This window comes from Cygnus olor, chromosome 3, assembly GCF_009769625.2.
Source record: "Cygnus olor isolate bCygOlo1 chromosome 3, bCygOlo1.pri.v2, whole genome shotgun sequence".
Lineage (NCBI taxonomy): Eukaryota > Metazoa > Chordata > Aves > Anseriformes > Anatidae > Cygnus > Cygnus olor.
In genome coordinates this window covers 98,905,961-98,929,146 of record NC_049171.1, presented here as the reverse complement: position 1 = coordinate 98,929,146, position 23,186 = coordinate 98,905,961, and positions in this window count along the sequence as shown.

The following is a 23,186-nucleotide window of genomic DNA, read 5'->3' as shown; positions in this document are numbered from 1 at the left end:
TACACCCACTTCGCATTGGTGAAAATTGATACGCAGTACTGAACAAGCCTGACTGACTGGTGTTCTGCTTCTTGCAGAATTGTAGAAGCATTTGCGTCCTGGTACAGCTGCTCATGCTTAGCTGCAGCAGCTTTGCACTGCCAGAACGGCCAAAGGCAGCCAGAGGATATTCAAGAATGAGGTTGTAGTGATCTAAGTCGTAATGACTTTATACTTCTTAAGTTCAGGTCTTATCTAGCTAAAACTTTCACTGGTGTCATATTAAGGTCTGCCAGGTCTCTGCAGGCTTACTGCAACTGGACCACAGCACTGGGCCAGGAGTGGCTTTGTGCTCCCCACTGCATAGGTTCTCACTCTGCAGTCACCACTGCTGGCTGTGACCAACTTCCACCATGTATATAGTATGGGTGCATAAGTGTCCCACCTCAGGACATTTGGATACAGCTGAAGGGTATTTTCAATTGTCCGGATTCAGCTGCATGGGGCCACCCTGGAGCACCTGAGTTGTCCACAGAGGCCTAGCAGATACAACACAGGATCCATGAGAGGTCCTCACCCCTCTGGAGAGACAGCAAGAGACCGTGTGGTATTCTACAGCCTCTCAAATGGCACTGAACCCGTAATGCTGTGTAACCCTGACTGTCTCACTATAGCAGATATATTTCCTTCTCAAAGGCCTTTGAGAGTTTTTTGAAAGTACACATTATTCTGCTTTTTTGTTATAGAAGGCAAAGGTCAAGAGTATTCATCCTGCCCAGACAGGAGAAGATGCATGACAGTTCACGTTGAGTTTGCCCAGAATCACAGATCTCCTCTTGAAAAAAAAAAAAATTCAGAAGAAAACATTCCCAGTACAGAAAATACCTGACCCATGACACCAGGGGAGCACCTCTGGGAACCACCTTCCTCCCAGCCATCTGGTACTTAGCTTAGGCCCAAGCCAGCTACACGGTTACAACATGATCTTGTTTAACAGTTGATGGAAAGCCAGGGCAGCAAGTGCAATGCAATTACAAGAGCTGCTGGGTCACTGAGAAGAAGACCTGCACCAGTTTGCATCAGACTGTGGCGCCTTGGCCTCGCTGGTGTTGTGCCCACTGTTGTGCACCAGGCGATGCAGCCACAGTACAATGAGGTCACGGCAAGAAGTCAGGTCATCATTTGTCAGGATGATGCAAATTCCCTTCTCGTCTGAGGATGGTATTAAGCCATCATAAATGCTGCTACTGAACAACAGCAAGGAATCAGCACCCAGATGAGCAAATCAAGGGGCTTCACAGAGGAGGTCAGGAGGTGCATAGCAGCTCTTTCAAATGTTTCCTCTACCTGTCAAAGTCCCCTCAGTCGTCAAAGCTAGACAGCAGGGAAAATGAGGTGGTTAATCACATCCTGAGAATCTCACAGCATAAACCTTCCTTTGATTTTTGAGTATTAATCTACAACTGCACTGCTATATTTCCTTTTCTCTTCTCCTTTCCTTTCCTTTCCTTTCCTTTCCTTTCCTTTCCTTTCCTTCCTTCCCTTCCCTTCCCTTCCCTTCCCTTCCCTTCCCTTCCCTTCCCTTCCCTTCCCTTCCCTTCCCTTCCCTTCCCTTCCCTTCCCTTCCCTTCCTTTTCTTTTCTTCATTTCTGCCTGTGCAGCAGAAAACAGAATACAGAAGACAAGCAATTCCTTTTCCCTAAAAACACAGACCTTAGGAAGAGATCATTTTAGAGTGATGCTGTTATCTTTTTAAGTTTGCATTTCTTTGTTCCTCTGTGCTGTTTTATTACCTCCCTCTATCAGCCATATCCAATGGCTTTTTAAGTTCTGCCTCCAGCCACAAGGAATGTAAGCAAGTAGAGCTGATGTAAAATGACATCCATGCCCCTTCATTCACTGAGCTGTGATTGTTGAGTACTTGCAAGGAAAGTCTTTTTTTTCTTTTTTTTTTTCCAGTATAAGTCCCAAGGCAGCTGAGGTTACACAACCAGCTTCATACTTAGTTTAAAATATGTCTCAATTTATAAGCCATCTGCAGCACTCGTCATTAAATGAGAAGGCCACAAACAGGAAAACTCATAACAACGATAAATAATCAGGACTCAAATGAGCACTCTAGTTTGAGGCAAGAATCTGGGCTGATCAAAATGCTCTCTAAACGGTGCCAGCAAAATGAATGGGACAATCACATCACAAACCACTTGTCTGGGGCAAATGGCCCACTTTCCAAAGTCAGTAATATGTTTTCTGGCTCAGGAAATCCCCAACCTGCAAGTCATTAGAGAGTGGGAGAAGTATCATTAGATGCTTGTCGTTTTCTTTATTTTTCCTTATGAATCTGCTTTGGCAAAGAGAGATGGAGGTAGGTGGGCTTCTGGCTGGCCCCTGTACAACTGTTCTTGTGTTCTCACACAAAGCAATAGGTCTGAGAGCAGAACACATGGTGTGCTACATAAAGGAAGAGGCAGAGGGCATTTCAATGGATAACCTCAACTTCTCCTACAGAATCCTCCCTATCAAAATTAGCATGAATTTCTTCATTTACGTAAGGCACTACTCATTCAGGAAGGAATATGTGGGGAAGACTTGTTACCAGTTTAAAAAAAAAAAAGAACAAAAAAAGAACAAATCAAAGAAATTGGATTCTACATTTAGATCCACATGTGACAAAGTTAGAGGCTGTCCTGGTATCGTTCACAGACTAAAGCACTCCCCACAATGTCTGAAAGCATTACAGGATGCGGCCAGGAGTGATACCACCAGAAAGAAATGCCAGACTCATAGAAATCGGAGCCCTCATCATTGAGAACATATGAAACCAAACATATTTTGATCCCATGATGAAAATTACAGGACAAGTGGCATTTATTTGTTTGTACAGTGAAGACTAGGCAACTAAGGTCTCTTGAGATTTCCACCAAAATACGCTGATTGCCTTTGGGATTTGGATTTGCAGAGGTTTTTATGATTGCATTTCAAGGCACGTTATGTGCATATACTGAAAAGGCAGTATAATCTCTTCACTTTTGCAAGACCCCAAAAGGTTTCCTAGATTTTTTGAAATTAGAGATGGGAAGATTTATTTTTCCATCTAACAAGTCCACCAGCAGGACATGACAGCCTACTAAAGCATACCGCCAGGGCTTCGTGTAGTCTCATTTGGAGTGACATAGCTTGTATGTAGAAGCAACTCCATAATTTAAGAGGTTTTACTTTTGTGGTCCTTATCATCAGCTATTCCTTATTAATTCTACCTTTTTAACACTCTCATCCCTTTCCTTATTTTATTTTACCTTATTTTAATAACAAATTCCTGTTGAGGTCATTAGCGTTCTCTGTACAGTAAAATCAGCAGGCTTTGCCCTCAGAGCTCTCATGCAGGAAGAATAAATCAGAATGCACTGGAACAAAATCTGTTCTTATAATACTTTTGTCTAACATTTTTGGTGTTACTATTTTCTTTCAAATCTCTTATGTTTGATTAAGGAAATTTCTCCTTGGTTTTCTGTTCTGTTTTTATTATGCTTGTAGCTAAAAAGCCTTTTCATGGCAGGAAGAAGAGCAACAATTTGCCAACTCAAGCTGCATTTGCCATCTGGTATCCAAGAATTTAGCAGACTGCCTGTTCCATCAATGTAATAATATTATGTTGTTTTAATGACCCCATGCTCTGATTTGAAGATAAGCAAGTTGGACTCAGATGACAGATATGGACGTTCACTCTCTGTAATAACCAGCATTTCCTCAGCTGTTGTCACCAATTACCACAACATTGATCACAGACTGATAACAAAGGTAGCACAATTTCAGAAAATCAGCTTTCACTGCTTTTTCTTTCTTGTGCTTTCTCTAAATGGGTTTAGATGGCTGCAGTGCCAGATGGATACAAGCTGTGCTGAGTAAGACAACAGCATCCTGTTTCCCTAGAGAAGGCAGGGAAAGGGGGACAGGGCCCTGCTCATATGACTAAAGACAAAAATTTCCAGAGGAACTCGCAATCCTGAAGGCTTGGTGTTAAGCACCTTATATAAGACCTATTTTCCAAAGAAATATGATCAATATATTGCAATAAATAATAGTGATTTTTGAAACCAGGCTGGTCAACGATTGTCTCTGATATTAGATCTCTAATACAGCAGAGCAGCAAGTGAAACGAAACACAGATTTCCCAGGACGAACACTGCGGTCTGAAAAGCTTGGCATGAAGTGGAAGGAGTTCAGAATCACACCCCCATGAGCTACAAATGAGGGGTTTAATCAACAGTGACAAACAGAAAAACTCAGTGACAACCCATCTAGTCCATGTATCTGGCATTCCTCGCTACCTGTCTACCCAGCTCTGCTTCTGCCTCCAGTGGCTCTTATTTACTGGAAGCCACGTCTTTCCCTTTCCCCATCCCCAAGTTACTCATCAGCTGTTGCTGCAGTGAACAAGATGTGTATTGCACACTGGGGAGTATCCACAAATCTGCTTCTATTTTCAAGGACAGGGATGACAAATTGAATGTGAAGCAACTGTTAGTTTTACGGATAAGCTACATGTCCAAAGTAGAGGGAGAACATACTCAGTGCAGGCTACTACTATATCACCTGGCGCTAAGTGATAACAGTGACAGCCACTAGCAACCAGCTATTCATCTTCCTGATAGTAGGAGCCTAAATAATGAAAACAAAGTATAGGGAGCTCACACAAAAGAAGTCATTAACAAAGTGTTCCCTGCAAAGAAAGGCTTGGATTTGCTAGAATTGTACACAGAAGTGTCATCCTTTAATAGACAGAGTAAACATCGAAATAATCAGATAATCATTTTTTGAGACTAAATAAATAAATAAATAAATAAAATTAAGACTTACTCCCTTCCAGGGCATATTACAAGTAGAACTCCCTACCCTACCCCAGTCTCTGCATCTATCAAGTGAGAGAAAAAGCAGGAAAGAAGAGCTGATTTCCACACCCTGTTTTCACATCTCCGTGTGATGGTGAAGGAGGTAATACAGCAGAGGAACAGAGAGGGACTGAACCCCAGCTGTCCCCAGCCAGGACATCCCTTTGGCGACCACTGTTCATAGGCACACTGGCCAATCCACAGGCAATTGAACAGGTGTCTAAAGGAGGAAAATAACAAACATTTCTACTGAACGTGGGCAGGTTCTTCACATGGGATGAACTGTAAATTAACCAGTTGCACTATGCCACATGATAAGGAGAAGAGATGATATAAGTCAAGGACATTTTTATCCAGAGCTGTCATAATAATTCCTTCCACCATAATATATTTGCTAAAAGAGTAATAAATAAAAGCTGAAAGGAAGGATACTGTCTGTAAGCAGAAGTGATGAATTTCAAGCCAGAAAGTGAATCTTGGCTCCCATCCATAGGATAATCGACTTCACAAGCATCTATACGAGTTTAACAAGGCTACTCATAACACCAGGGAACCCACGATGTGAGGTGTTTATGACACACCCACTGATTGAAAAAAGATAACCTTGACCTTGAGATATCTGCATAGTTTAGCTATGAAAACAGCCGTAAGTAGGATATGGTCCAGGGAAGGGCTTTGGAGGAAATCTCCAGCAACACTGGCAGCAAAAACTGGGTGAAATTTGACAGTTTTTAAATACTGCAACAAACTCTTATGTAATTCCTGCTAGAGTTTCCTAAATATTATGCACCACATATATAATGTCAAGCTTTAATTAAAACGTGATCTCATTTATGACTTGGTGGAGCCTGCAACTTTATAAGGATCCTTTAGGATACAGCCACTGTACAGTGGATTCAGCAGGCTTCGATAAGGAGAGATGCTGCAGACTGGTGGAAGGGGTGGAGATGTGCCAGAGCTACAGCTGATCAAACTGACCACAGTCAAATGTGGCTCTGACTTCCTTGGTCTGACCATCTGTAAAGGGGTTGTTGTGCCCTCTTACTGATCTATCTCACTGGATAATAGATTAAGAGAATAAAACCAATATTGACCTTGACTTAAAGGCCTGGTAGAAAGCTTTTTAAAGTTAATGAAGAGAGTTACATAGACTTCAAGCTGCTTTGTATCATTTCCTAGCAGAGAAATTGGCTGTACAATGCTGAAATGTGAGGTGCAAACATATTAAAATATTGTCATTTAACCATTTTTGCTCAGGCTAAAAATACCAAAAGCAGCTGAAATCCTTATCATCTAAATCCTTCCACCTTGAACAGTGACTGACTGAATAGTACAGCAGCCTAAAGCTATTAAGATTCTTTTGTTCGTAGCCTTGTGACTACGAAATGGTTATTAGAGAAATGTCATTGGGGAGGAAGATATCTTGCTTAGTTTTCTGGAACAGGAACTTTTTCAGAAGATAAATTCATAGTATCATCTCTTCCATTTTTCTCTAGTGTGTTTACTGATGTTCTGCCCACAGGAGAAGCTGATTGTTCCTTATGAAAGAATAAGCTGTTTGAAAACAAAAAAGTACATCAAAGAGAAGAGCAAATCAGTGATGGAAGATGTTAGCTAAAGGAGGGGGATGAAAGCTAATGTGCCACTGATTGAGGAAGCCATTTTTTTCAGCTCCACATATGCAAGATAAAAGCCAGGCTCTCTTTCTGCATATCTGTTCATTTCACAAATTGTGATTTATTATTATTTTTTTGGAATGGGTTTGCCTGGACAGAGGGATGTTTTGAACCCCTCAGCATCACAGAGACTGATTTTGAGGCAACACCTCAAGGTAATACTGTATTCTTAGAAAATCTTTGCTCTCAAATCATGAATGTTCTCACACCTATATTTGTTGGCCTCTTCACCAATACCCCATGCATAGTTTCATGTGATCATGCCTCTTTCCTCACTTCTGAGCCCATCCACAGCACAAGGACACTTCCCATTTTCAAACCTGCCTAAAAAACTCCCAATGCCAGACTTCCCTGGGGAATCTAGGTGATTTGGATTTAAAAATATGTACATATTTATTCTTATCCTTTCCTAGCTGTTCTTAAACAAAGCTCCTCAGAACAGGGACATTGTGTTCATATGTACACTGGCCATTTGGCAAGACATGAGCACTTCAACAAAAAAAATGAAGAAGAGTGAAATGTTGTTTATGCTAGGTCTCTCTGCCCCGCTTGTCCTGGCTATTTAGCATGCTCACGCTAATTATTGATGGGTCTACTAAACCTAAGTACCAGGTACACACCATTGACTTTTAAAGCTCCTAGTATGAACTTTCACTACAGGTCTGGATCAACTCACATTGCAGTTGACTGAACATCATCACTAAACCATCACTGAGCAAAGGGAGAAGAAACTAAATGTGACTGCTGATGTGACTTTTGAGCCTCCCTCAGATTCTTTTAAATCATCCTTGAAACAGAGAAAACGGTACATAAAGTTGTTGTCTTGCTTGCTCTGGTGTTCACAGAGGAGGAGGAGGATTTCCTCCTCCTTCTAATAAAGCCACCTGGAAAACTGATGAAGACAACCTTTCTACAGATTATGCTGCTCAACTGGAGGCTACCAAGGCTTGATCATGGTTATCAGGCTCAATAACTGGAACTAATTCTTTTCCCTTGAACCTCTAAGCCCCTGTAACAGAAACCCTCCTTATTGTAACAACAGTGTTTGGATTGACTTCCTACCACAAATATTAGTCAAAGTTAACCGAAGGGTTTAAAAAGATTGGTGTCACAATTTCCAAATGAAATGCAGGATAACAAGCTGAACGCAAATTAATGGATTATCCGGGTTCACATATGGAATCAGTGGTAAGCACAGCTAAACCCAGGTCTCCTCGCTTGAAGTCAGCTGTTATAGTCATTGGCTTACCATTACAAGCAAGGAACTTACTGGCTTACAGGTATATCCAGCCACCTATAATAAACAGCCACGTCACAATGAAATGGGCTGCATGAGCATCCAACACAAAACCCACACCATCCATGCTAGCTGGGAGTAAAAGTGCCCTATCTTCTTAGTAACATTGACTCAGATATGACATGGGCCAGTCCATGGTTATGCAACCCTTCTACTCAGGGCTGCTGCTGAAATATTATTTCACATCATTTCACTCCTGCTAGGTGGCCTGGAAATAATTGGCTGGAAGAGGCTGGCTTAATGTTTTTTTCTAGGGAGAGAGCACTTCTTTTGAAAGAGTGGTAGCCCCAGATTTAGATTGTGTCTAAAATGGGGTTATATAAAACTCAGTATTAGCGTATGTGTTTTCAAGGGATAGTTTTTAGATTTCTTTGGGATTCAAGCAGTTCCCTATGGATCTGCTCTAAATCTAAGCAGAGTGGTGTTTTACTGCTGTGATACATGATGCAGAATGAACAGTGGCACTGAAACTTTCTCATCTTCTGCAACACCCAAAGCAAGATCAAAAGGAGAAGGTCATTATAATACCAGCTCAGCCTTCTAAAAAAGTTGTGTACCTCTCAGAGTATAAATCATTCTGATTTATGCCAGCTATTAAAGCTACTGGATTCCTAGTTATCTATAAGCAGAATATAGCAGATTCTTACTACCCTGACATGGGATTTGCAGGAGATTGTTGGATGGGGCAGAGTAAAACTTCATCATTGAATCATACAATTATAAAGCAACATAGTGATTAGTAGTGGAAGAATGAATAACCCAGGAAAGTCTTAATAGCCCAATAATCTCTTGATTATTCTTGACTTCCTATCCTTCTCCCAGTTCATATCATGAAAGCAGATCAGCCTCATGCATATCTCCATTTCATGCTCATCATCAGCTGGGGCTGTAAGGTTTGGACTACGGACACGGTCAGGGAAAGATCCCTCCCAAAGCCTGTTTCTACCAGAATATTTACTAGAAACTTTTTATTTTGTAGTGAGCTGCTGCATGTGACTACCACAGTACTTTGTTAACTTGTACCTGCTGAGACCACCCTCTGTACACAGTAACATGCAGCATGGATGGGGCTACCATTTAATGCTACGCATCCACCGGAGTCAGCAAAGTAAGGGACATAGGGTCCATCAAACCAGTTTGTGAAAGGTGAAAGGGCTCTCTACATGGATTACCCTCTAGGAAGATGTACCCCTACTATAGTTTTGAGAGGACGGGCACCCACCTCTAGGTTTCCAGAGACAAGCCACTGATTCTGATCACCAGAAACGTATTAGTTTCCTATCACTATACTGTAAGAAAATTGTAGTGTTTATAACTCAGGAGAAAAGGACTACATCAAACCTGTGTTATTGGGGTAGTTGGAGTAGAGGAGAGAGCTGGGCCTCAGAGATTGCATATTGCAGAGCCTGCCACTGAGGAATCTGGAAGTCCCATGTAACAGGGCTTCTCAGCTGGCAGCCGTCCTTGGGATTTTGTGGGCACATGCGAAAATATCTCCAAAGGACTGTACTCCTGCAAATTCTCTGATGGGCTACTGCACAGAAGACCATTCTTAGACCATTTCACCAAACCTGCTCTTGATGCTTTGAACAGCCCCCTTGAACTCTGATGGAAAGGCAAAGCTGGAGATGAGCAGTGGCCAGAGGATGGGAAGGCAAATCCCAGCTTTAGATTTCGTTCCAACCACAAAGCCGCTTATGCTCCAAAAGGGATGCCTACAACACCTGTAGTCCCAACCAGGACACGCGCCCAGACGGGCAGTAAAGTGAGGGAGCGACTCCCCTGTGACCTGAGCCTACTTTCATTTCCAGACCAGAGAACAGCATCACCCCTTTAGAACTGACACTGCTGTTATCCATCCCATTAAACTACATTTGGTCAGATTAACTAACAGTGGCCTCTGTCTGCTAGTGAATGCCAGCATTAACTGCAACACAATAGGAGCACAGACCTAAGCCCAATTTTTTTTTATTTTTTTGCAGATAGCAAACCTGTCAGCGGAGCAGGAGTGTTGATGTCATCTTCTGACTCTGCGGCAGCCACCCTGCATTCCTACACCATCAGCAACCCCTATCCAAATCTCACCTATTATTTGCTCACTGTCATTAGATTTTGCCTGCAGGTAGAAAGGAGGAACAAGAACCAGGCTGACAACACCTCCTTATTAATAGATGGGTAAAGGCTTGGGTGAGGAGGGAGTATTCAAGAGGACGGGGGTGTCAATGAGCAACAATGCTTGCAGCCTTTTAGGGAAAACAGCTGTCTGCCCAGTGGCAGTTTCTGAACCCTTGAACTACAGTGTACGGGTCTTTCAAGGGCATGATCACCCCTCACTGGAAAAAATGGTGCCAGGGACAGTCAGCAGGAAAGGGGTTCATGTAAAAAGCAAAGTCATTTGTACCTGTCAAGGAAAACAGCAAAATTCTTTGGGGACAAGTTGTGACTCTGGCACTGCAAAGCAGTGGCTCCCACCAGTGACCCTATAGCCATCAGTGAGTGACACCAGGTGAGGGATCAGTGTGGAGTTTCTCATCTGGCTCTTGGTGCTGACCCATTCTAGCTTCCAGGCTGAGGCCTGCAGCTGGATGCAAATTGCAGCAGCTGAAGAATTTGAAATATCTCGTGTAATCAGTTGATCTCCTCCTCTCTGCTATCCCATTTCCTGATAACAGTTGGAAATGTTATCAAAGACATTTGTTATTGAAAACTTTTTGTGTTAAAACCTTCAGGAAAGAAATATTTCCTGCAGCTCAGTGTTAGAAGCAATTACTTCAAGTCATATGAGGTTTTCTTACTCTTCAAGTAGTTGTGTGAGACTCTTGCTATTAGGTTTCCACAAGCAAGACCACAGGGTTACAACTTCAAATTAATTTGCTGTTAATCAACTGCTACATTAAGGTCACATGCACTTTCCCAGCAAACTTCCCTACCAGTAAACTACCAAACTTCCCTACCGAAAAGTAAACTCAGAACAGGAATAAATGGAGTCTAAGCAAATTCATTAGAAAATGTAAATACGTATTTGTAGTTTTCCTGTTTCTACCAGCTTATGGGAGGAGCTGTTAAACAAGTCTGAGTCAGACAAAAAAGAGAAATTGATAGGTAGTCATATTTCTAAGGCTTCTTTAATACAGCTCCATAAGACATGGAAATTCCAGCATGAAGTCTCCTCTCAGCAGCACCACTGCAGGATGAACGATTTGCTCATTTCTCTCAAAAAAGTACAGAATATTCAGTATTCCCTCCCAAGGGAACAGACTGATTTACCCATGCTCAGCCACATTGGCCATTCCTCATAAATTACCAGTAAAAAAACTAAGCTGAGGCCAAAGGCAGCCCAAACATTAGAGCTCAGTGGTACAGCTGAGGTCTTTGCAGCTGGGTAGCACCGACCCCATCAGTGAAATGCTGGTGCCTCTGCCACGGCGCAGAGCAGTGCGGCTCCTTTAGGGCAACCACACAATCTAAAACACAACACTAAAACCAGGGGCCCTCAGCAGCACTAAAATGGTAGTATTTTCAATTTCATTCTGAAAGTGAAATAAATTGAGTGGTCTAGTGAGAAGGAATCCTTTTATATAAGACAAGGGCTTTCTCTTTTTCTCAGAGGGATGATAACTGCCCAGAAAGCAATCGCAAAACATCAGGTACAGGGCATCCCTCTTACTGCCCTCTCACAATCAACCACAAACACAAGTCCAAGCAGCAGCCTCCTGCAGTGTCTTGCTCACGGACACGGGTATGCTGCTCCACGTCTTTCCTGAGTACTCCTGCTGGCAAGCCCGCCACTGCCTCTGCTCCCAGGTCTGCCACAGGATTCAGACAACTTAAGTCTTCCAGAAAGTCATTTTCCTTTTGCTAGCTGATTAACTTGCTAGCTTTCTTCCGTTTTCAAATAAACCCTTGTTTAAAATACTCCCTGGGATTTCTATCAGCCAGTGCAAGGAGCGGGATGCCTCCTTCCCACACAGCATGCTTTGACCTTCACAGCGCTGCCATGCCAGGAGAGCGGGGCCATTTCCGTGCTCTGAGCAGACAACTGCAGAGAAGCAACGGTGCTGCCCAACACCTGCAGGCACCACTCACACCTCACGTAGTGGAAAAGGACAAGAGCCACACTACGCCTTGCTGTACACACACGGAATGAAAAAATGAAAATTGTCCTTGGGGTGTATAGCTACAAACTTTATCCTAGGTCATAAAGTTGTTTATGGTGCAGTAAGAATGGATGGGAATTCAATAGGGAGAACACCATAAATGTTTGTTCTTACTATTTTATGCCATGGTCCTACCAGAGATACCAGGGTCTTACAGTTCCTGAGTTCACAATGAACAGTAATAAAAATAGCAAAATACATTCGTTTCACCTTTTTCATGCTGTTTGTGTAATACTGTCTGCTACACACTGATAGTATCCAAGTGTGACAGAATATCCAAATTTGCAGACTTCGGGGTCTTCACACCTAAAACTGGATTCTGACCTGAGTCTGGGCCAAATCCAGAAAAGTGAATCTGACATCTCTGCCCTTTGCTTTCCTGTGAATTTTTACATTGTGCAAAGCTTACATAAAATTTTCTCATCATGCAGCTTTTCACAGCTTTATTTTTGAGTTTTTAAAGTTTTATTCCACTCTAAGAGAAAGACTATGAGTGACAAGCTACCTGTTGCTTTCTCTTTCCCTAAAAATGTCTCAGTTTGAACTCAGCAGTACCTACAGTAACCACCATTTGCTTGGACAATCTCTGTAACTCATTGATATTCAGAGCCAGGTTCATGATCCAAACTATCTCTTTCAGTGGCATACACCAAAGCCTAGAGTTTGAATACCTGTAACCATGGAGGGCTTTGATCCTGAATTATTTTTGAACTTTGTTATCCAGATTCACCTTTTATCAGTATTAACTTTGAAAATCAGGATCCTCAAAGCACATTGTGCTACGCGGTAGTGACGCTGCTGCAGGTTTTGGTATCTAGATACGTGGAAGAATCAGGCCTTCTAAATTGGAGCCAAGCCTGGGAAGACGAAAAGGAAGATAAAGCCACTGCAGACATGAGCACTTCAGTGTCCCAGTCTGTCTCAGCTCTTATCCATTTAGCAATGGACTCAACTGCACTGTGACAGTGGGAAAATCCCACTGGGGCATAGTAAAATAATGATTGGGATGGCAGCCACTTCCAGACTCTCTTCTGCACCTCTGGAAGGTGGGAAAGATATAAAATTTGAACTTTGAATAGACCGTGGTTTGAAAATATTAAAGAATTTCTTGGGCCTAACCCCTGAGTCCCATGTTTCAGCTAATGGATATATCATTGTTTTACAAGTCAGATGTCTTCAGAGAGCGTGCTGTCAAATAGGCACTAAGCTATGGCATTCTCATTTCCCGTGCCAAGGAACTGTTTACACAATAGTTCATATACATGTATTTGTTCAAAGCAGCTTTGAAATTGACCAGAGGCCAAATGTTTGCAGATGGGTTTTATAAGAGAGAATAGTTCAGTGCCCAGCTGGATGTAGTTGTGTCCACAAACACAGCCTCCTTGGGGTCCAGTTTTGTCAGAGTACAAAATAACCCAACACCAGGAGAAAAAGCTGCACTGACAAGCCTGAGCATCCATGTGCTTGAAGACGTTCCTTTCCCTCAGCAAACCTGCCCCTCACCTGTCCTCCTGGCTTGCTTATTAGTGGATGATTTCATTTTTAAGGAAACATAAAGCTACCAGATATAAACTTCCATTCACTTGGCACACTGCACCACCGCCCTACTCCCTCAATGAATGAATGAATGAATGAATGAATAAATAAAACTAAGGTGTCCATTCACCTATTCAAGATAATTTAAACTGAATGTTAAATTGAATGCAGAGCTCAGGCTGGTCCTGCAAAGCAATGCTCCATTTGCCTGCAGGATTTTCTATTTCTGTGCTGTTCAGGATAACAACAGATGGGACCCCTGATTCAAAGGAAGGTCTCAAGGCTAGAGGCAACAAAATTAGACTGAAAAAGGAATGCAAAAAGCAGGGTTGTTGCAGATGTGGGGGAAAAATTGTGTTTTCAACTGAAAAAAGGGATGGAGTCCAGATGGCAGGAGAGGGTACTCTGGACTGCTGAAACGTCTCAAGATCCCGCTGTCTTCACTTCTCCAAAAACCCAAGCCATGGGTTCCACCAAGAAGGGGTCTTTTCTAGAAGATCTGGAGCTGGGTATAATAACTTACTGCCAGTTCAGAGCAAGAAAATTCTCTTCTGTGCTGCCATCACAGCTGTTTGGGTATTTGATGCCAAAGACTTCTGAAGGAAAACAGGCTTTTTTTTTTTCTTTAATCAGAAAAACAATATGAAAGATGTTCCAGGTCTTCTTGACCCAATTCAAACAATTCAGCTGACCCATTTGAAAACACTTATTTCTAGGTCAATTTTTCATTAATTTCTCTCTGCCTTGGCTACCACATTGCCTCGGAGGAGTGATATCTCACTTTCTTCCTTTCTTTTTCCCCTGCCTCTTCCTTCCTCTGCATTCTCCAGACAGATTTGGTCTGAGAAGATGCCTGAGATGTCCTCCCCAGCTGAACTGCTGGTGTGTACCATGGAGATGAATCCAGCCACAAATTCGAACGGAAGCCTAAGGCACTACAGCTGATCCAGCGGATGTGGTCAGTACAAGCAGAAATCATATGCTTTGACTTTCAGAATGAAAATAGTTTGGAACATCTGATAAATCCATGATAAAATTCAGTATTTTCACTCTTTGCTGGACCAAAACCAACAACCAAAACACCAGGGGCATACGTACCAGCTCACACACTGGAAGTGATGCACCTGCCTGAGCCCAACGCTGCGTCTACGGCTAACGCAGCCTCAGCATGGCAAACCAGGCGGGTAGTGCCATGCTCACACTGCTTCCAGTTCCCTCCCCAGCTCTTTCAGAGGAGGAGGCATGTCCTGAGAGATGAGGCCAATCCTTCCTGCCAGTTCCTTCACCAACAGCTATGGGCAGCTGGCAGGCACACTCTGGTACAGAGTGGGGCAATCACAGCAAAGAGCCAGTACTTCTGTGCTAGACTGGCAGACATCCTGGATCATCTCATCCAAGCAGGTGAGACCAACACCACTTGGCGGTGAAGCCAGAAAAGATTTCTTCCATGTAGGTGTCAAGGAACTGAGCCAGCAGCAGAGCAGCAGGCAGCTTCTTGCCTCACGCCTGGTGTGGATCCTCAAGCTGCTGTGCTCTTCTGCAACCATTTTAACCGGGCTATGTAAAAAAATAAAATAAAAATAAAAATAAAAATAAAAATAAAAATAAAAATAATAAACATAAACATAAAAATAAAAATAAGTCAGGGACATTCCTGAAAGAAGTGGCACCTTGAAACACATCAGTCCGTATGATTAGCGTAGATTGTGTAGACTTCCTACACAAGCAACATGAATCAGCAACACTTTCCCATGCTATAAGTGCTGCAAAAGAAATCACATCCACCTTCCCCAGCCCTCCTATTTCTCTTCTTCTCTCCATGCCTCAATTCCCTCTTTGCATGCTTGTCTGCTCTGGCCACTATTTAGGAAGGTATGGAGTGTCTTTCAGCAATGTTAAGAGCCAGGGTATCACAAAGTCTTTAAGCACTGTTGTACCACTCCTCAAAATTCTGGTTTTGTATATTTTTACCATATGAATATTTGCTTGCATAGCATCTGTTCAGCTGCAAATTAGCAGAGAGGCAAAAATACCCGAGAGTGGTATTAAATGACATTTTTTCATGAATGATTTCGATCTGTTCCTTTGCTGTTTTTCACATTCACTCTATAAGCACAATTATCTCCTGTTAACAAAAGACAGCTGCCACAGCGATTTTTTTAGTAAAAGTGCATAAAAGATATACGTAAAAACACGTGTTTTAGAAGCAAAGTGGTAAGCAAAATATTACTTAAATATTTTGATGTCCCTAATTGCAGTAAATGCCCACCGCACAGCCAGCTCCCTCTGGCACATCTCAAGCTGGTGACCACCGGCACAGCAAGTTTGCAGTGCCCTCTGGAGGTGAGTGCTGGGCTTTTGGCAGGGAGAGAAATAAGAGCATTACTCCTGTAGGCTTCTTTTTGGACTTTCAGGGAATGGGCTAGAAACATATGAGGAGCTTCTGATGTCAGGGTTCACAACGGCATCCAAGAGGATGCACAGGGAGCATGGATTTTTTGTAAGCATAGTCAATGACATTGAGAAATCCACACAGAAGTTAATTTCTTTGTTTGACCTTAGCTCACTATCCATTTCCTACACACATGCAGTTATGGGGTTAGAACCACAGAACTTGGATCTCCAGTTCTGAGAGATGTAGCCAGGAAAGAGAAAGACCTGGGGGGTGGAGGGGACATTTGAAACAGTAGGAGCCTATTGGGCTCCCATTGGACCCCTTTTACTGAACAGATTTCATCCACGCTGCAATGAAATTCCTACATTAAGGACGTTTTCTTCAATCCCATTTTTCACAGAATCGTCTAGGTTGGAAGAGACCTCCAAGATCACCCAGTCCAACCTCTGTCCTAACACTAACAAGACCTCCACTAAACCATATCACTAAGGACTACATCTAAACGTCTTTTAAAGACCTCCAGGGATGGCGACTCAACCACTTCCCTGGGCAGTCCATTCCAATGCCTAACAACCCTTTCAGTAAAGAAGTTCTTCCTAATATCCAACCTAAACCTCCCCTGGCGCAACTTTCGCCCATTCCCCCTCGTCCTGTCACCAGGCACGTGGGAGAATAGACCAACCCCCACCTCGCTACAGCCTCCTTTAAAGTACCTGTAGAGAGCGATGAGGTCTCCCCTGAGCCTCCTCTTCTCCAGGCTAAACAACCCCAGCTCCCTCAGCCGCTCCTCGTAAGACTTGTTCTCCAGACCCCTCACCAGCTTCGTCGTCCTTCTCTGGACTCTCTCGAGCACCTCCATGTCCTTCTTGTAGCGAGGGGCCCAAAACTGAACACAGTACTCGAGGTGCGGCCTCACCAGAGCCGAGTACAGGGGGACAATCACCTCCCTAGACCTGCTGGCCACGCTGCTTCTTATACAAGCCAGGATGCTGTTGGCCATCCTGGCCACCACAGCACACTGCTGGCTCATATTCAGCTGCCTATCAACCAGTACTCCCAGGTCCTTCTCTGCCAGGCAGCTTTCCAACCACTCATCTCCCAGCCTGTAGCTCTGCTTGGGGTTGTTGTGCCCCAGGTGCAGGACCCGGCACTTGGCCTTGTTGAACTTCATACAGTTGGCCTCAGCCCATCGGTCCAGCCTATCCAGATCCTCCTGCAGAGCCTTCCTACCCTCGAGCAGATCGACACACGCACCTAACTTGGTGTCATCTGCAAACTTACTGAGGGTGCACTCGATCCCCTCATCCAGGTTATCGATAAAGATATTAAAGAGGACCGGCCCCAGCACTGAGCCCTGGGGGACTCCACTAGTGACCGGCCTCCAACTGGATTTGGCTCCATTCACCACAACTCTTTGGGCCCAGCTATCCAGCCAGTTTTTAACCCAACGAAGCGTACGCCAGTCCAAGCCACGAGCAGCCAGTTTCTTGAGGAGAATGTTGTGGGAAACGGTGTCAAAAGCCTTACTGAAATCAAGGTAGACCACATCCACAGCCTTCCCCTCATCCACCAAGCGCGTCACTTGGTCATAGAAGGAGATCAGGTTCATCAAGCAGGACCTACCTTTCATAAACCCATGCTGACTGGGCCTGATCGCCTGGTTGCCCTGCAAGTGCTGCGTGATGACACTCAAGATAATCTGCTCCATGAGCTTCCCTGGCACTGAGGTCAAACTAACAGGCCTATAGTTCCCCGGGTCTACCCTCCGGCCCTTCTTGTAGATGGGCGTCACATTTGCTAGCTGCCAGTCGACTGGGACCTCTCCTGATAGCCAGGACGGCCAATAAATGATGGAAAAAATTCATTTTAAGGAACATTTGAATTTCTAGGTGCTGTTTTGTACTGGAAGCAGAAGTGATGAAATGTTAGGAAAAGTATAATATCGTTCTTGTAGGATTCCTTTTGTCGTCTTTACAGGGTTTGTCCCAGAAAATAAATAAATAAATAAATAACAAAGTATGAACAAAATCATCAGAGGTTTTTCACCTCAGACTTGGAATATTTGAAAATACTTCCATCCTTGACAGCATCCCTAGCTCTCACAAGTCAAGAGAAGAAGGGAAAGGTTCCACATCCTTCAGATACACATAGCGCTGAAACTTCCTAAGGATATCTGCCAGCACCCCAAATTAAAAGCCTTGCAAAACCCTAGAAAGCAACATAACTGAAAAACTGAAATTAAGTGGTATATAAATAAAAGCAGTTCAAAAACTTGTACTGATTCTTTTGTTTGGCTAGGAGAGCACTGCAAGCAGTACGCTTTATTCCCCACTCCTTGGAATTCCAGAAGAGACTTCTTGCAGCTCATAACCTTAGCTCAGCTCCGTTCCTAGCAATGACCACTTAACTGGGAGCAGAAAGCTGACCTTTAGCCAGGAGCTCTGCTTCGTGTTCCTGGTGACTCATCTTCAATAAGCAAAGCTACAGCTATGAACTGGATTACAGCCTTTGGAAAACTGTAGGACAAAATCTCATCTGTATGCCGTGTTCTCTCAGATACATCCAAGACGTCCAACGTGTAATTTTTAGCTTACTATATATACCACATTTCTCTAATTACTATTAGATTAACGTTATACATAAAAGGTTGACAACAGGGGCAAACCATACATTAACTAGAATAGCCCATTATAAAATATCCACAATATTCAAGTATTTTATTTACAAAATCATAATAAAGTTGTCTTTTTCCCCAGCTTGACTACCCTTTCTATGTGCATTCTATTCAGCATTTTGGGCTGGTCTCAGTGTGGACCTGGAACAAAAAAATCCAGAAACATAGCTGGTATCTCTAGATGTTCTAGTCACAAAGGTAATGATGAATGCGTCAAAAACTGCCCATATATATCCTAGCAGAAAACAGGAAAAGAAGAAGGCACCAGGGGAGAATGAGAAACAGTATCCCTTATCAGCCACTATTACTCATCATTCCCCCCCTGCGGGATCACGGCATCAATAATCTCAAGCAACTAAGTGATCTGGAGAAACTGCCAGTTAAATAATTCATCTCCTTTCTTATTCTGATGCAAGAAATGGGAGACAGCTGGTGATATCAGAAAGGCATCAACTTAAAATGTGCATATTAACCTCCCCCCTGCCAGAGTACACAGATAAGATGCAAAGCTGAGCATGTTCCTTAAATGAAGGCCCCAGCAGTAACAGAAACATCGCGTTCACTAGCAAAGGTAAAATGAGAGATAGTCACAGTCCTTGCAAACCAAAATGTACGAAGTATCAACACTTGCCAGCTAAGAAATGCTTTCTCCCCCAGCCTAGACACACTTCAAATAGCAGAAACAGGATTTCCAGGGCTTCCAATTCACCTGCAGGCTGGTTAGGATGCACTCAGACTCACAGGGCAAAGATCACTATGGCATGATTCGCCAGCTTCAGCTGGCCTTCTGCAAAGGGCCAGACACAGTTTCCATGGTGTAGAGGAGCACAACTGCAGTAAGTGGTCTGCTTTAGGTAGCTTTAAGTTTATTTAACACAATAGATTATGGCCCAAATACAGTAACATGTTCTTAAGTGGACCCAGCTTATGTCCTGCAGTGCTTCAAGAACCTGGAAGGGGAAGAAGCAATGCTTTGAACAAGAAGAGGATTTGTCTGCCCTTGTTTTTCTGCCATCCATTTCTTGTATGAGATAAGCACTACAGTGAGGAGATGAAGGAAGCTTGCCAGGGAAGAAACAGTACATGAGAGTGTTTTCCAAGGCTGCACTGAACAGCCCGTTTTTACCTCATGGAGACTAAAACTTAGCAAATTCTCGTGGCCATAAAAAATTGTATTAGGCAGTAACATTTAAGGCCAGGAGCCAACATTTCTCCTTTGTTTTATAGGGATTTTAAATCTTGACAAGTGTTACAAAACTCCTTTAACCCCACAGTGCCAGAGTGCCAGCACTAACGGGATGATCAAGCGGCAGGTAGCGACCAGGTTATCCAACCTGGCAAAGCCCTGGAGCCACACCAGCAGGCCTTGGTCTCTCTCGCTGAGCTACAAACCATACAGCCCAGCGCTGCCGTGGGCTCGTGCACTGCCTTGGGACCCCGTAGCTTAGTGCAGCTCTGCGACATGCAGGGCACCTCTGCCTGGAGCGTGGCAATAAGCTCACAGGGCACAATGCACAGTGCAGATCTGTGCTATTGCTCCCTCCTGTTTTAACCTCAGTTTTAGAATGTGAAATTAAAATGGCATTTAACAATGAGTATGGGATGCATAGAAATGCATGAGTAAGATGTATGAGTATGACTCTTATGAGATATGTTTCAAAAGCTACTGATAGAAAAGCAAAACACATCTCTGCATTCGAAGCAATGAGTTAAGCTGTATGTTGTGCTGAGCACCAGGCTGGTTTATTAGTTTGTTTTGCAGATATCCTGGGAAATAGCAGATATTCCACAACCACAGAGAAAGCCATGAAATTAGCCCTAGCATGCCACAAGGCCATGAAGTGATTGGGGAAGACAAGAGAGTCGCCCAGAAGAAAGCAAAGCTTCAGAAACATTTCTGAAAGCAGACATGCTTCTCTCCATAGGAGCAATAAGAGAAAAGAAGCAGGGATCCTGCGGCACAGCACACATTCAGGTTGGAGAGTTTTCTAGTCTCAGACTGGGCATAAAATGAAATGCACACTACATAATTGAAACCACATTAATCAGAATCAGTGTTTTTCAATATAGCAAATTATGCCAGCTTTACAACCCATGAAGAACAATTACGGACCTAGAAAAGACATTATGATTAGCAAAATAATGAAAGGGGGAACACAGTTTTCATTCTGGGTGATTGATGGGTTGTCAGGGATAAAATGGTCCTGAAAGAAAACATATCCTGTGTTTAGAATAACTGCATGCCCACTGCAGTGATGCTCAGATGGAACAGAGGCATGAATAATTGGGGACACTCCAGTTTCTCTTGTTTCTGGAAGCGATTCATTTGAATTATTCTGCTTGTTAATGGGAAAGAACAAGTCACTTGAAAATAGCCAACCCTTCGTGTGGTTGAAATGAAAGGGGAAGAGCATCCCGTTATTTAATCAACTTACATTAAATGCCACACCCAGAGCTGGCTGCTAATAAACAAATTAATAAAGTTGCATAAATCTGAACCACCCTCCTTGTGAGTTTCGTTGTGCTGCCAGATGAAAGGCTCGGCCTTGGAGCATGCTGAGTTACTCTCTCATCTGAGCTCTAGCTTTGCAACTGGACACTTCCCCTCCCGTCGCGTGCTAAAAGCTCTGGCTGTCTGCAAATGAACAAGGTCCGGATGCAATCAAGCATCAAATGCTGCTGCCCTGGTAAGATCACCAGCTAGGTCCAGTCCCTGTATCTTTTTAGAGTTTCACAGAAGCAGGGTAGCACAGTGGTGGGGCAGCTGTTGCAAATGTACTTAGGCAGTCTGGTAACAGCGGTCTCTGGCTAAACTGAACTAACAATAATAATGACATAAATGTTTTCCTTTCCTTACCAAAATCAACAGGATGCACTCCCTGCTTCTGACGACACATGCCAGAAATGCCACTAGAACTGACACCAGAGCAAGGGGTTTACAGTGCCTACAGTGAGCGTGGATGAAAAGGAGACATGGAAACACCGACGTAACCCAGTCCAGTCTGTGGCTGCTGGAAGGCTCAGGCAGGAGCCAGCACGGCATCAGCAGTGCCTGCCACTCTCCCTTTGGATCCCACCTACCTTTCATGAACTGCAATAGGCTCTAACACTATCTAGACTGAAACAAAACTCCCTAGGCAAACACTACAACCAAGAGCTTCCTTGTGCGTTCCCAAGTTGTTTTAATGAAACTTTTTGACTACAGCTTAGAGCTCTGAGGAAACCATTACACAAAAAAAAAAATGTTTGGCTAAATATTTTTTGGCCTCTGAAGTCCTGCTTGTGCTCAGAGCTGAGCCCCAAGCTTAACTGACAAATATGTCCATCCATACCACTGATGCTGTGGTTTTCCACAGGCTTTCCTGCTTCATACCAAAGGGGAAAACAATATCGTTTGTGAATATGACTGGGTTTAAAGTCGTAAGAGAAGATTGGGTTGGCATTGATCACTGAGTCTCAGTTTGTTGCTAGAGCTTTTTACACGCGTAACGCCGTATGTAAATGGTGTGTACTTTCAAAGAGTGAGGCAAAGAAAAAGAATATTGAGGATCTCAAGAAGCTGGATTATGGACTGTTTTAGCCTTCATCTAGAGAAGGAAAGTAGGAAACAGGCATTGCTGTGCTAAATCAAGTAACTGGGTTTCCTTTTCTGTTATGTTGCATTTCTTTCTTTCCTGTAAATATAAAATAACATGTATTTCTGAGATATTACTTGAAGCTTTAAATTTATGATATCAATATGATTTTATAGATTTTTAAATCATAAGAAACATATTTGGGTTAGGATAAGCCATGTACCAAGGCCGAATACAGCTCAAATAAAATACATTATTTTCCTCTGGCCTACAAATGGGAAGTGTTTCTGACTTCCAATCATAAAATCAATTACAAAAGCAAAAAATCACAAAAGAAAGGCACAAAAATCCAAAAATCACAAAAGCAATCACAAAAGTCAAGCAATCTTTAGTTGCTAGAAATGGTGCATTGTCCCTAAATGGATGCATATAAATTGTCATAGAATCACAGAATGGCCTGGGTTGGAAGGGACCTTAAAGATCACCCAGTCCCAACCCCCTGCCATGGGCAGGGACACCTCCCACCAGACCAGGCTGCCCAAAGCCCCATCCAGCCTGGCCTTGAGCACCTCCAGGGATGGGGCATCCACAGCTTCTCTGGGCAGCCTGTGCCAGTGCCTCACCGCCCTCTGAGTGAAGAATTTCCTCCTAACCTCTAATCTAAATCTCCCCTTATTTATTTTAAAATCATTCTGCCTTGTCCTGTCATTGTCTGACTGAGCAAAAAGTTGTTCTCCATCTTTTTTATAAGATCTGTTTCAGTGTTGAAAAGCTGCAATAAGGCTACCCCGGAGCTTTCTCTTCTCCAGGCTGAACACCCCCAGCTCTCTCAGCCTTTCTTTGTAGGAGAGGTGCCCCAGCCCTCTGGTCAACTTGGCCCTGAATGGTCATATGGCAATGAAGGTTTGATAAACTGGTTAGACAGGAGCTCTTTCCATCCTGCTTTATGAACACAAAACCTCTGAAAGAGAGGCTTAGGAAAGACATCCATAAAAAAAAAAAAAAAAA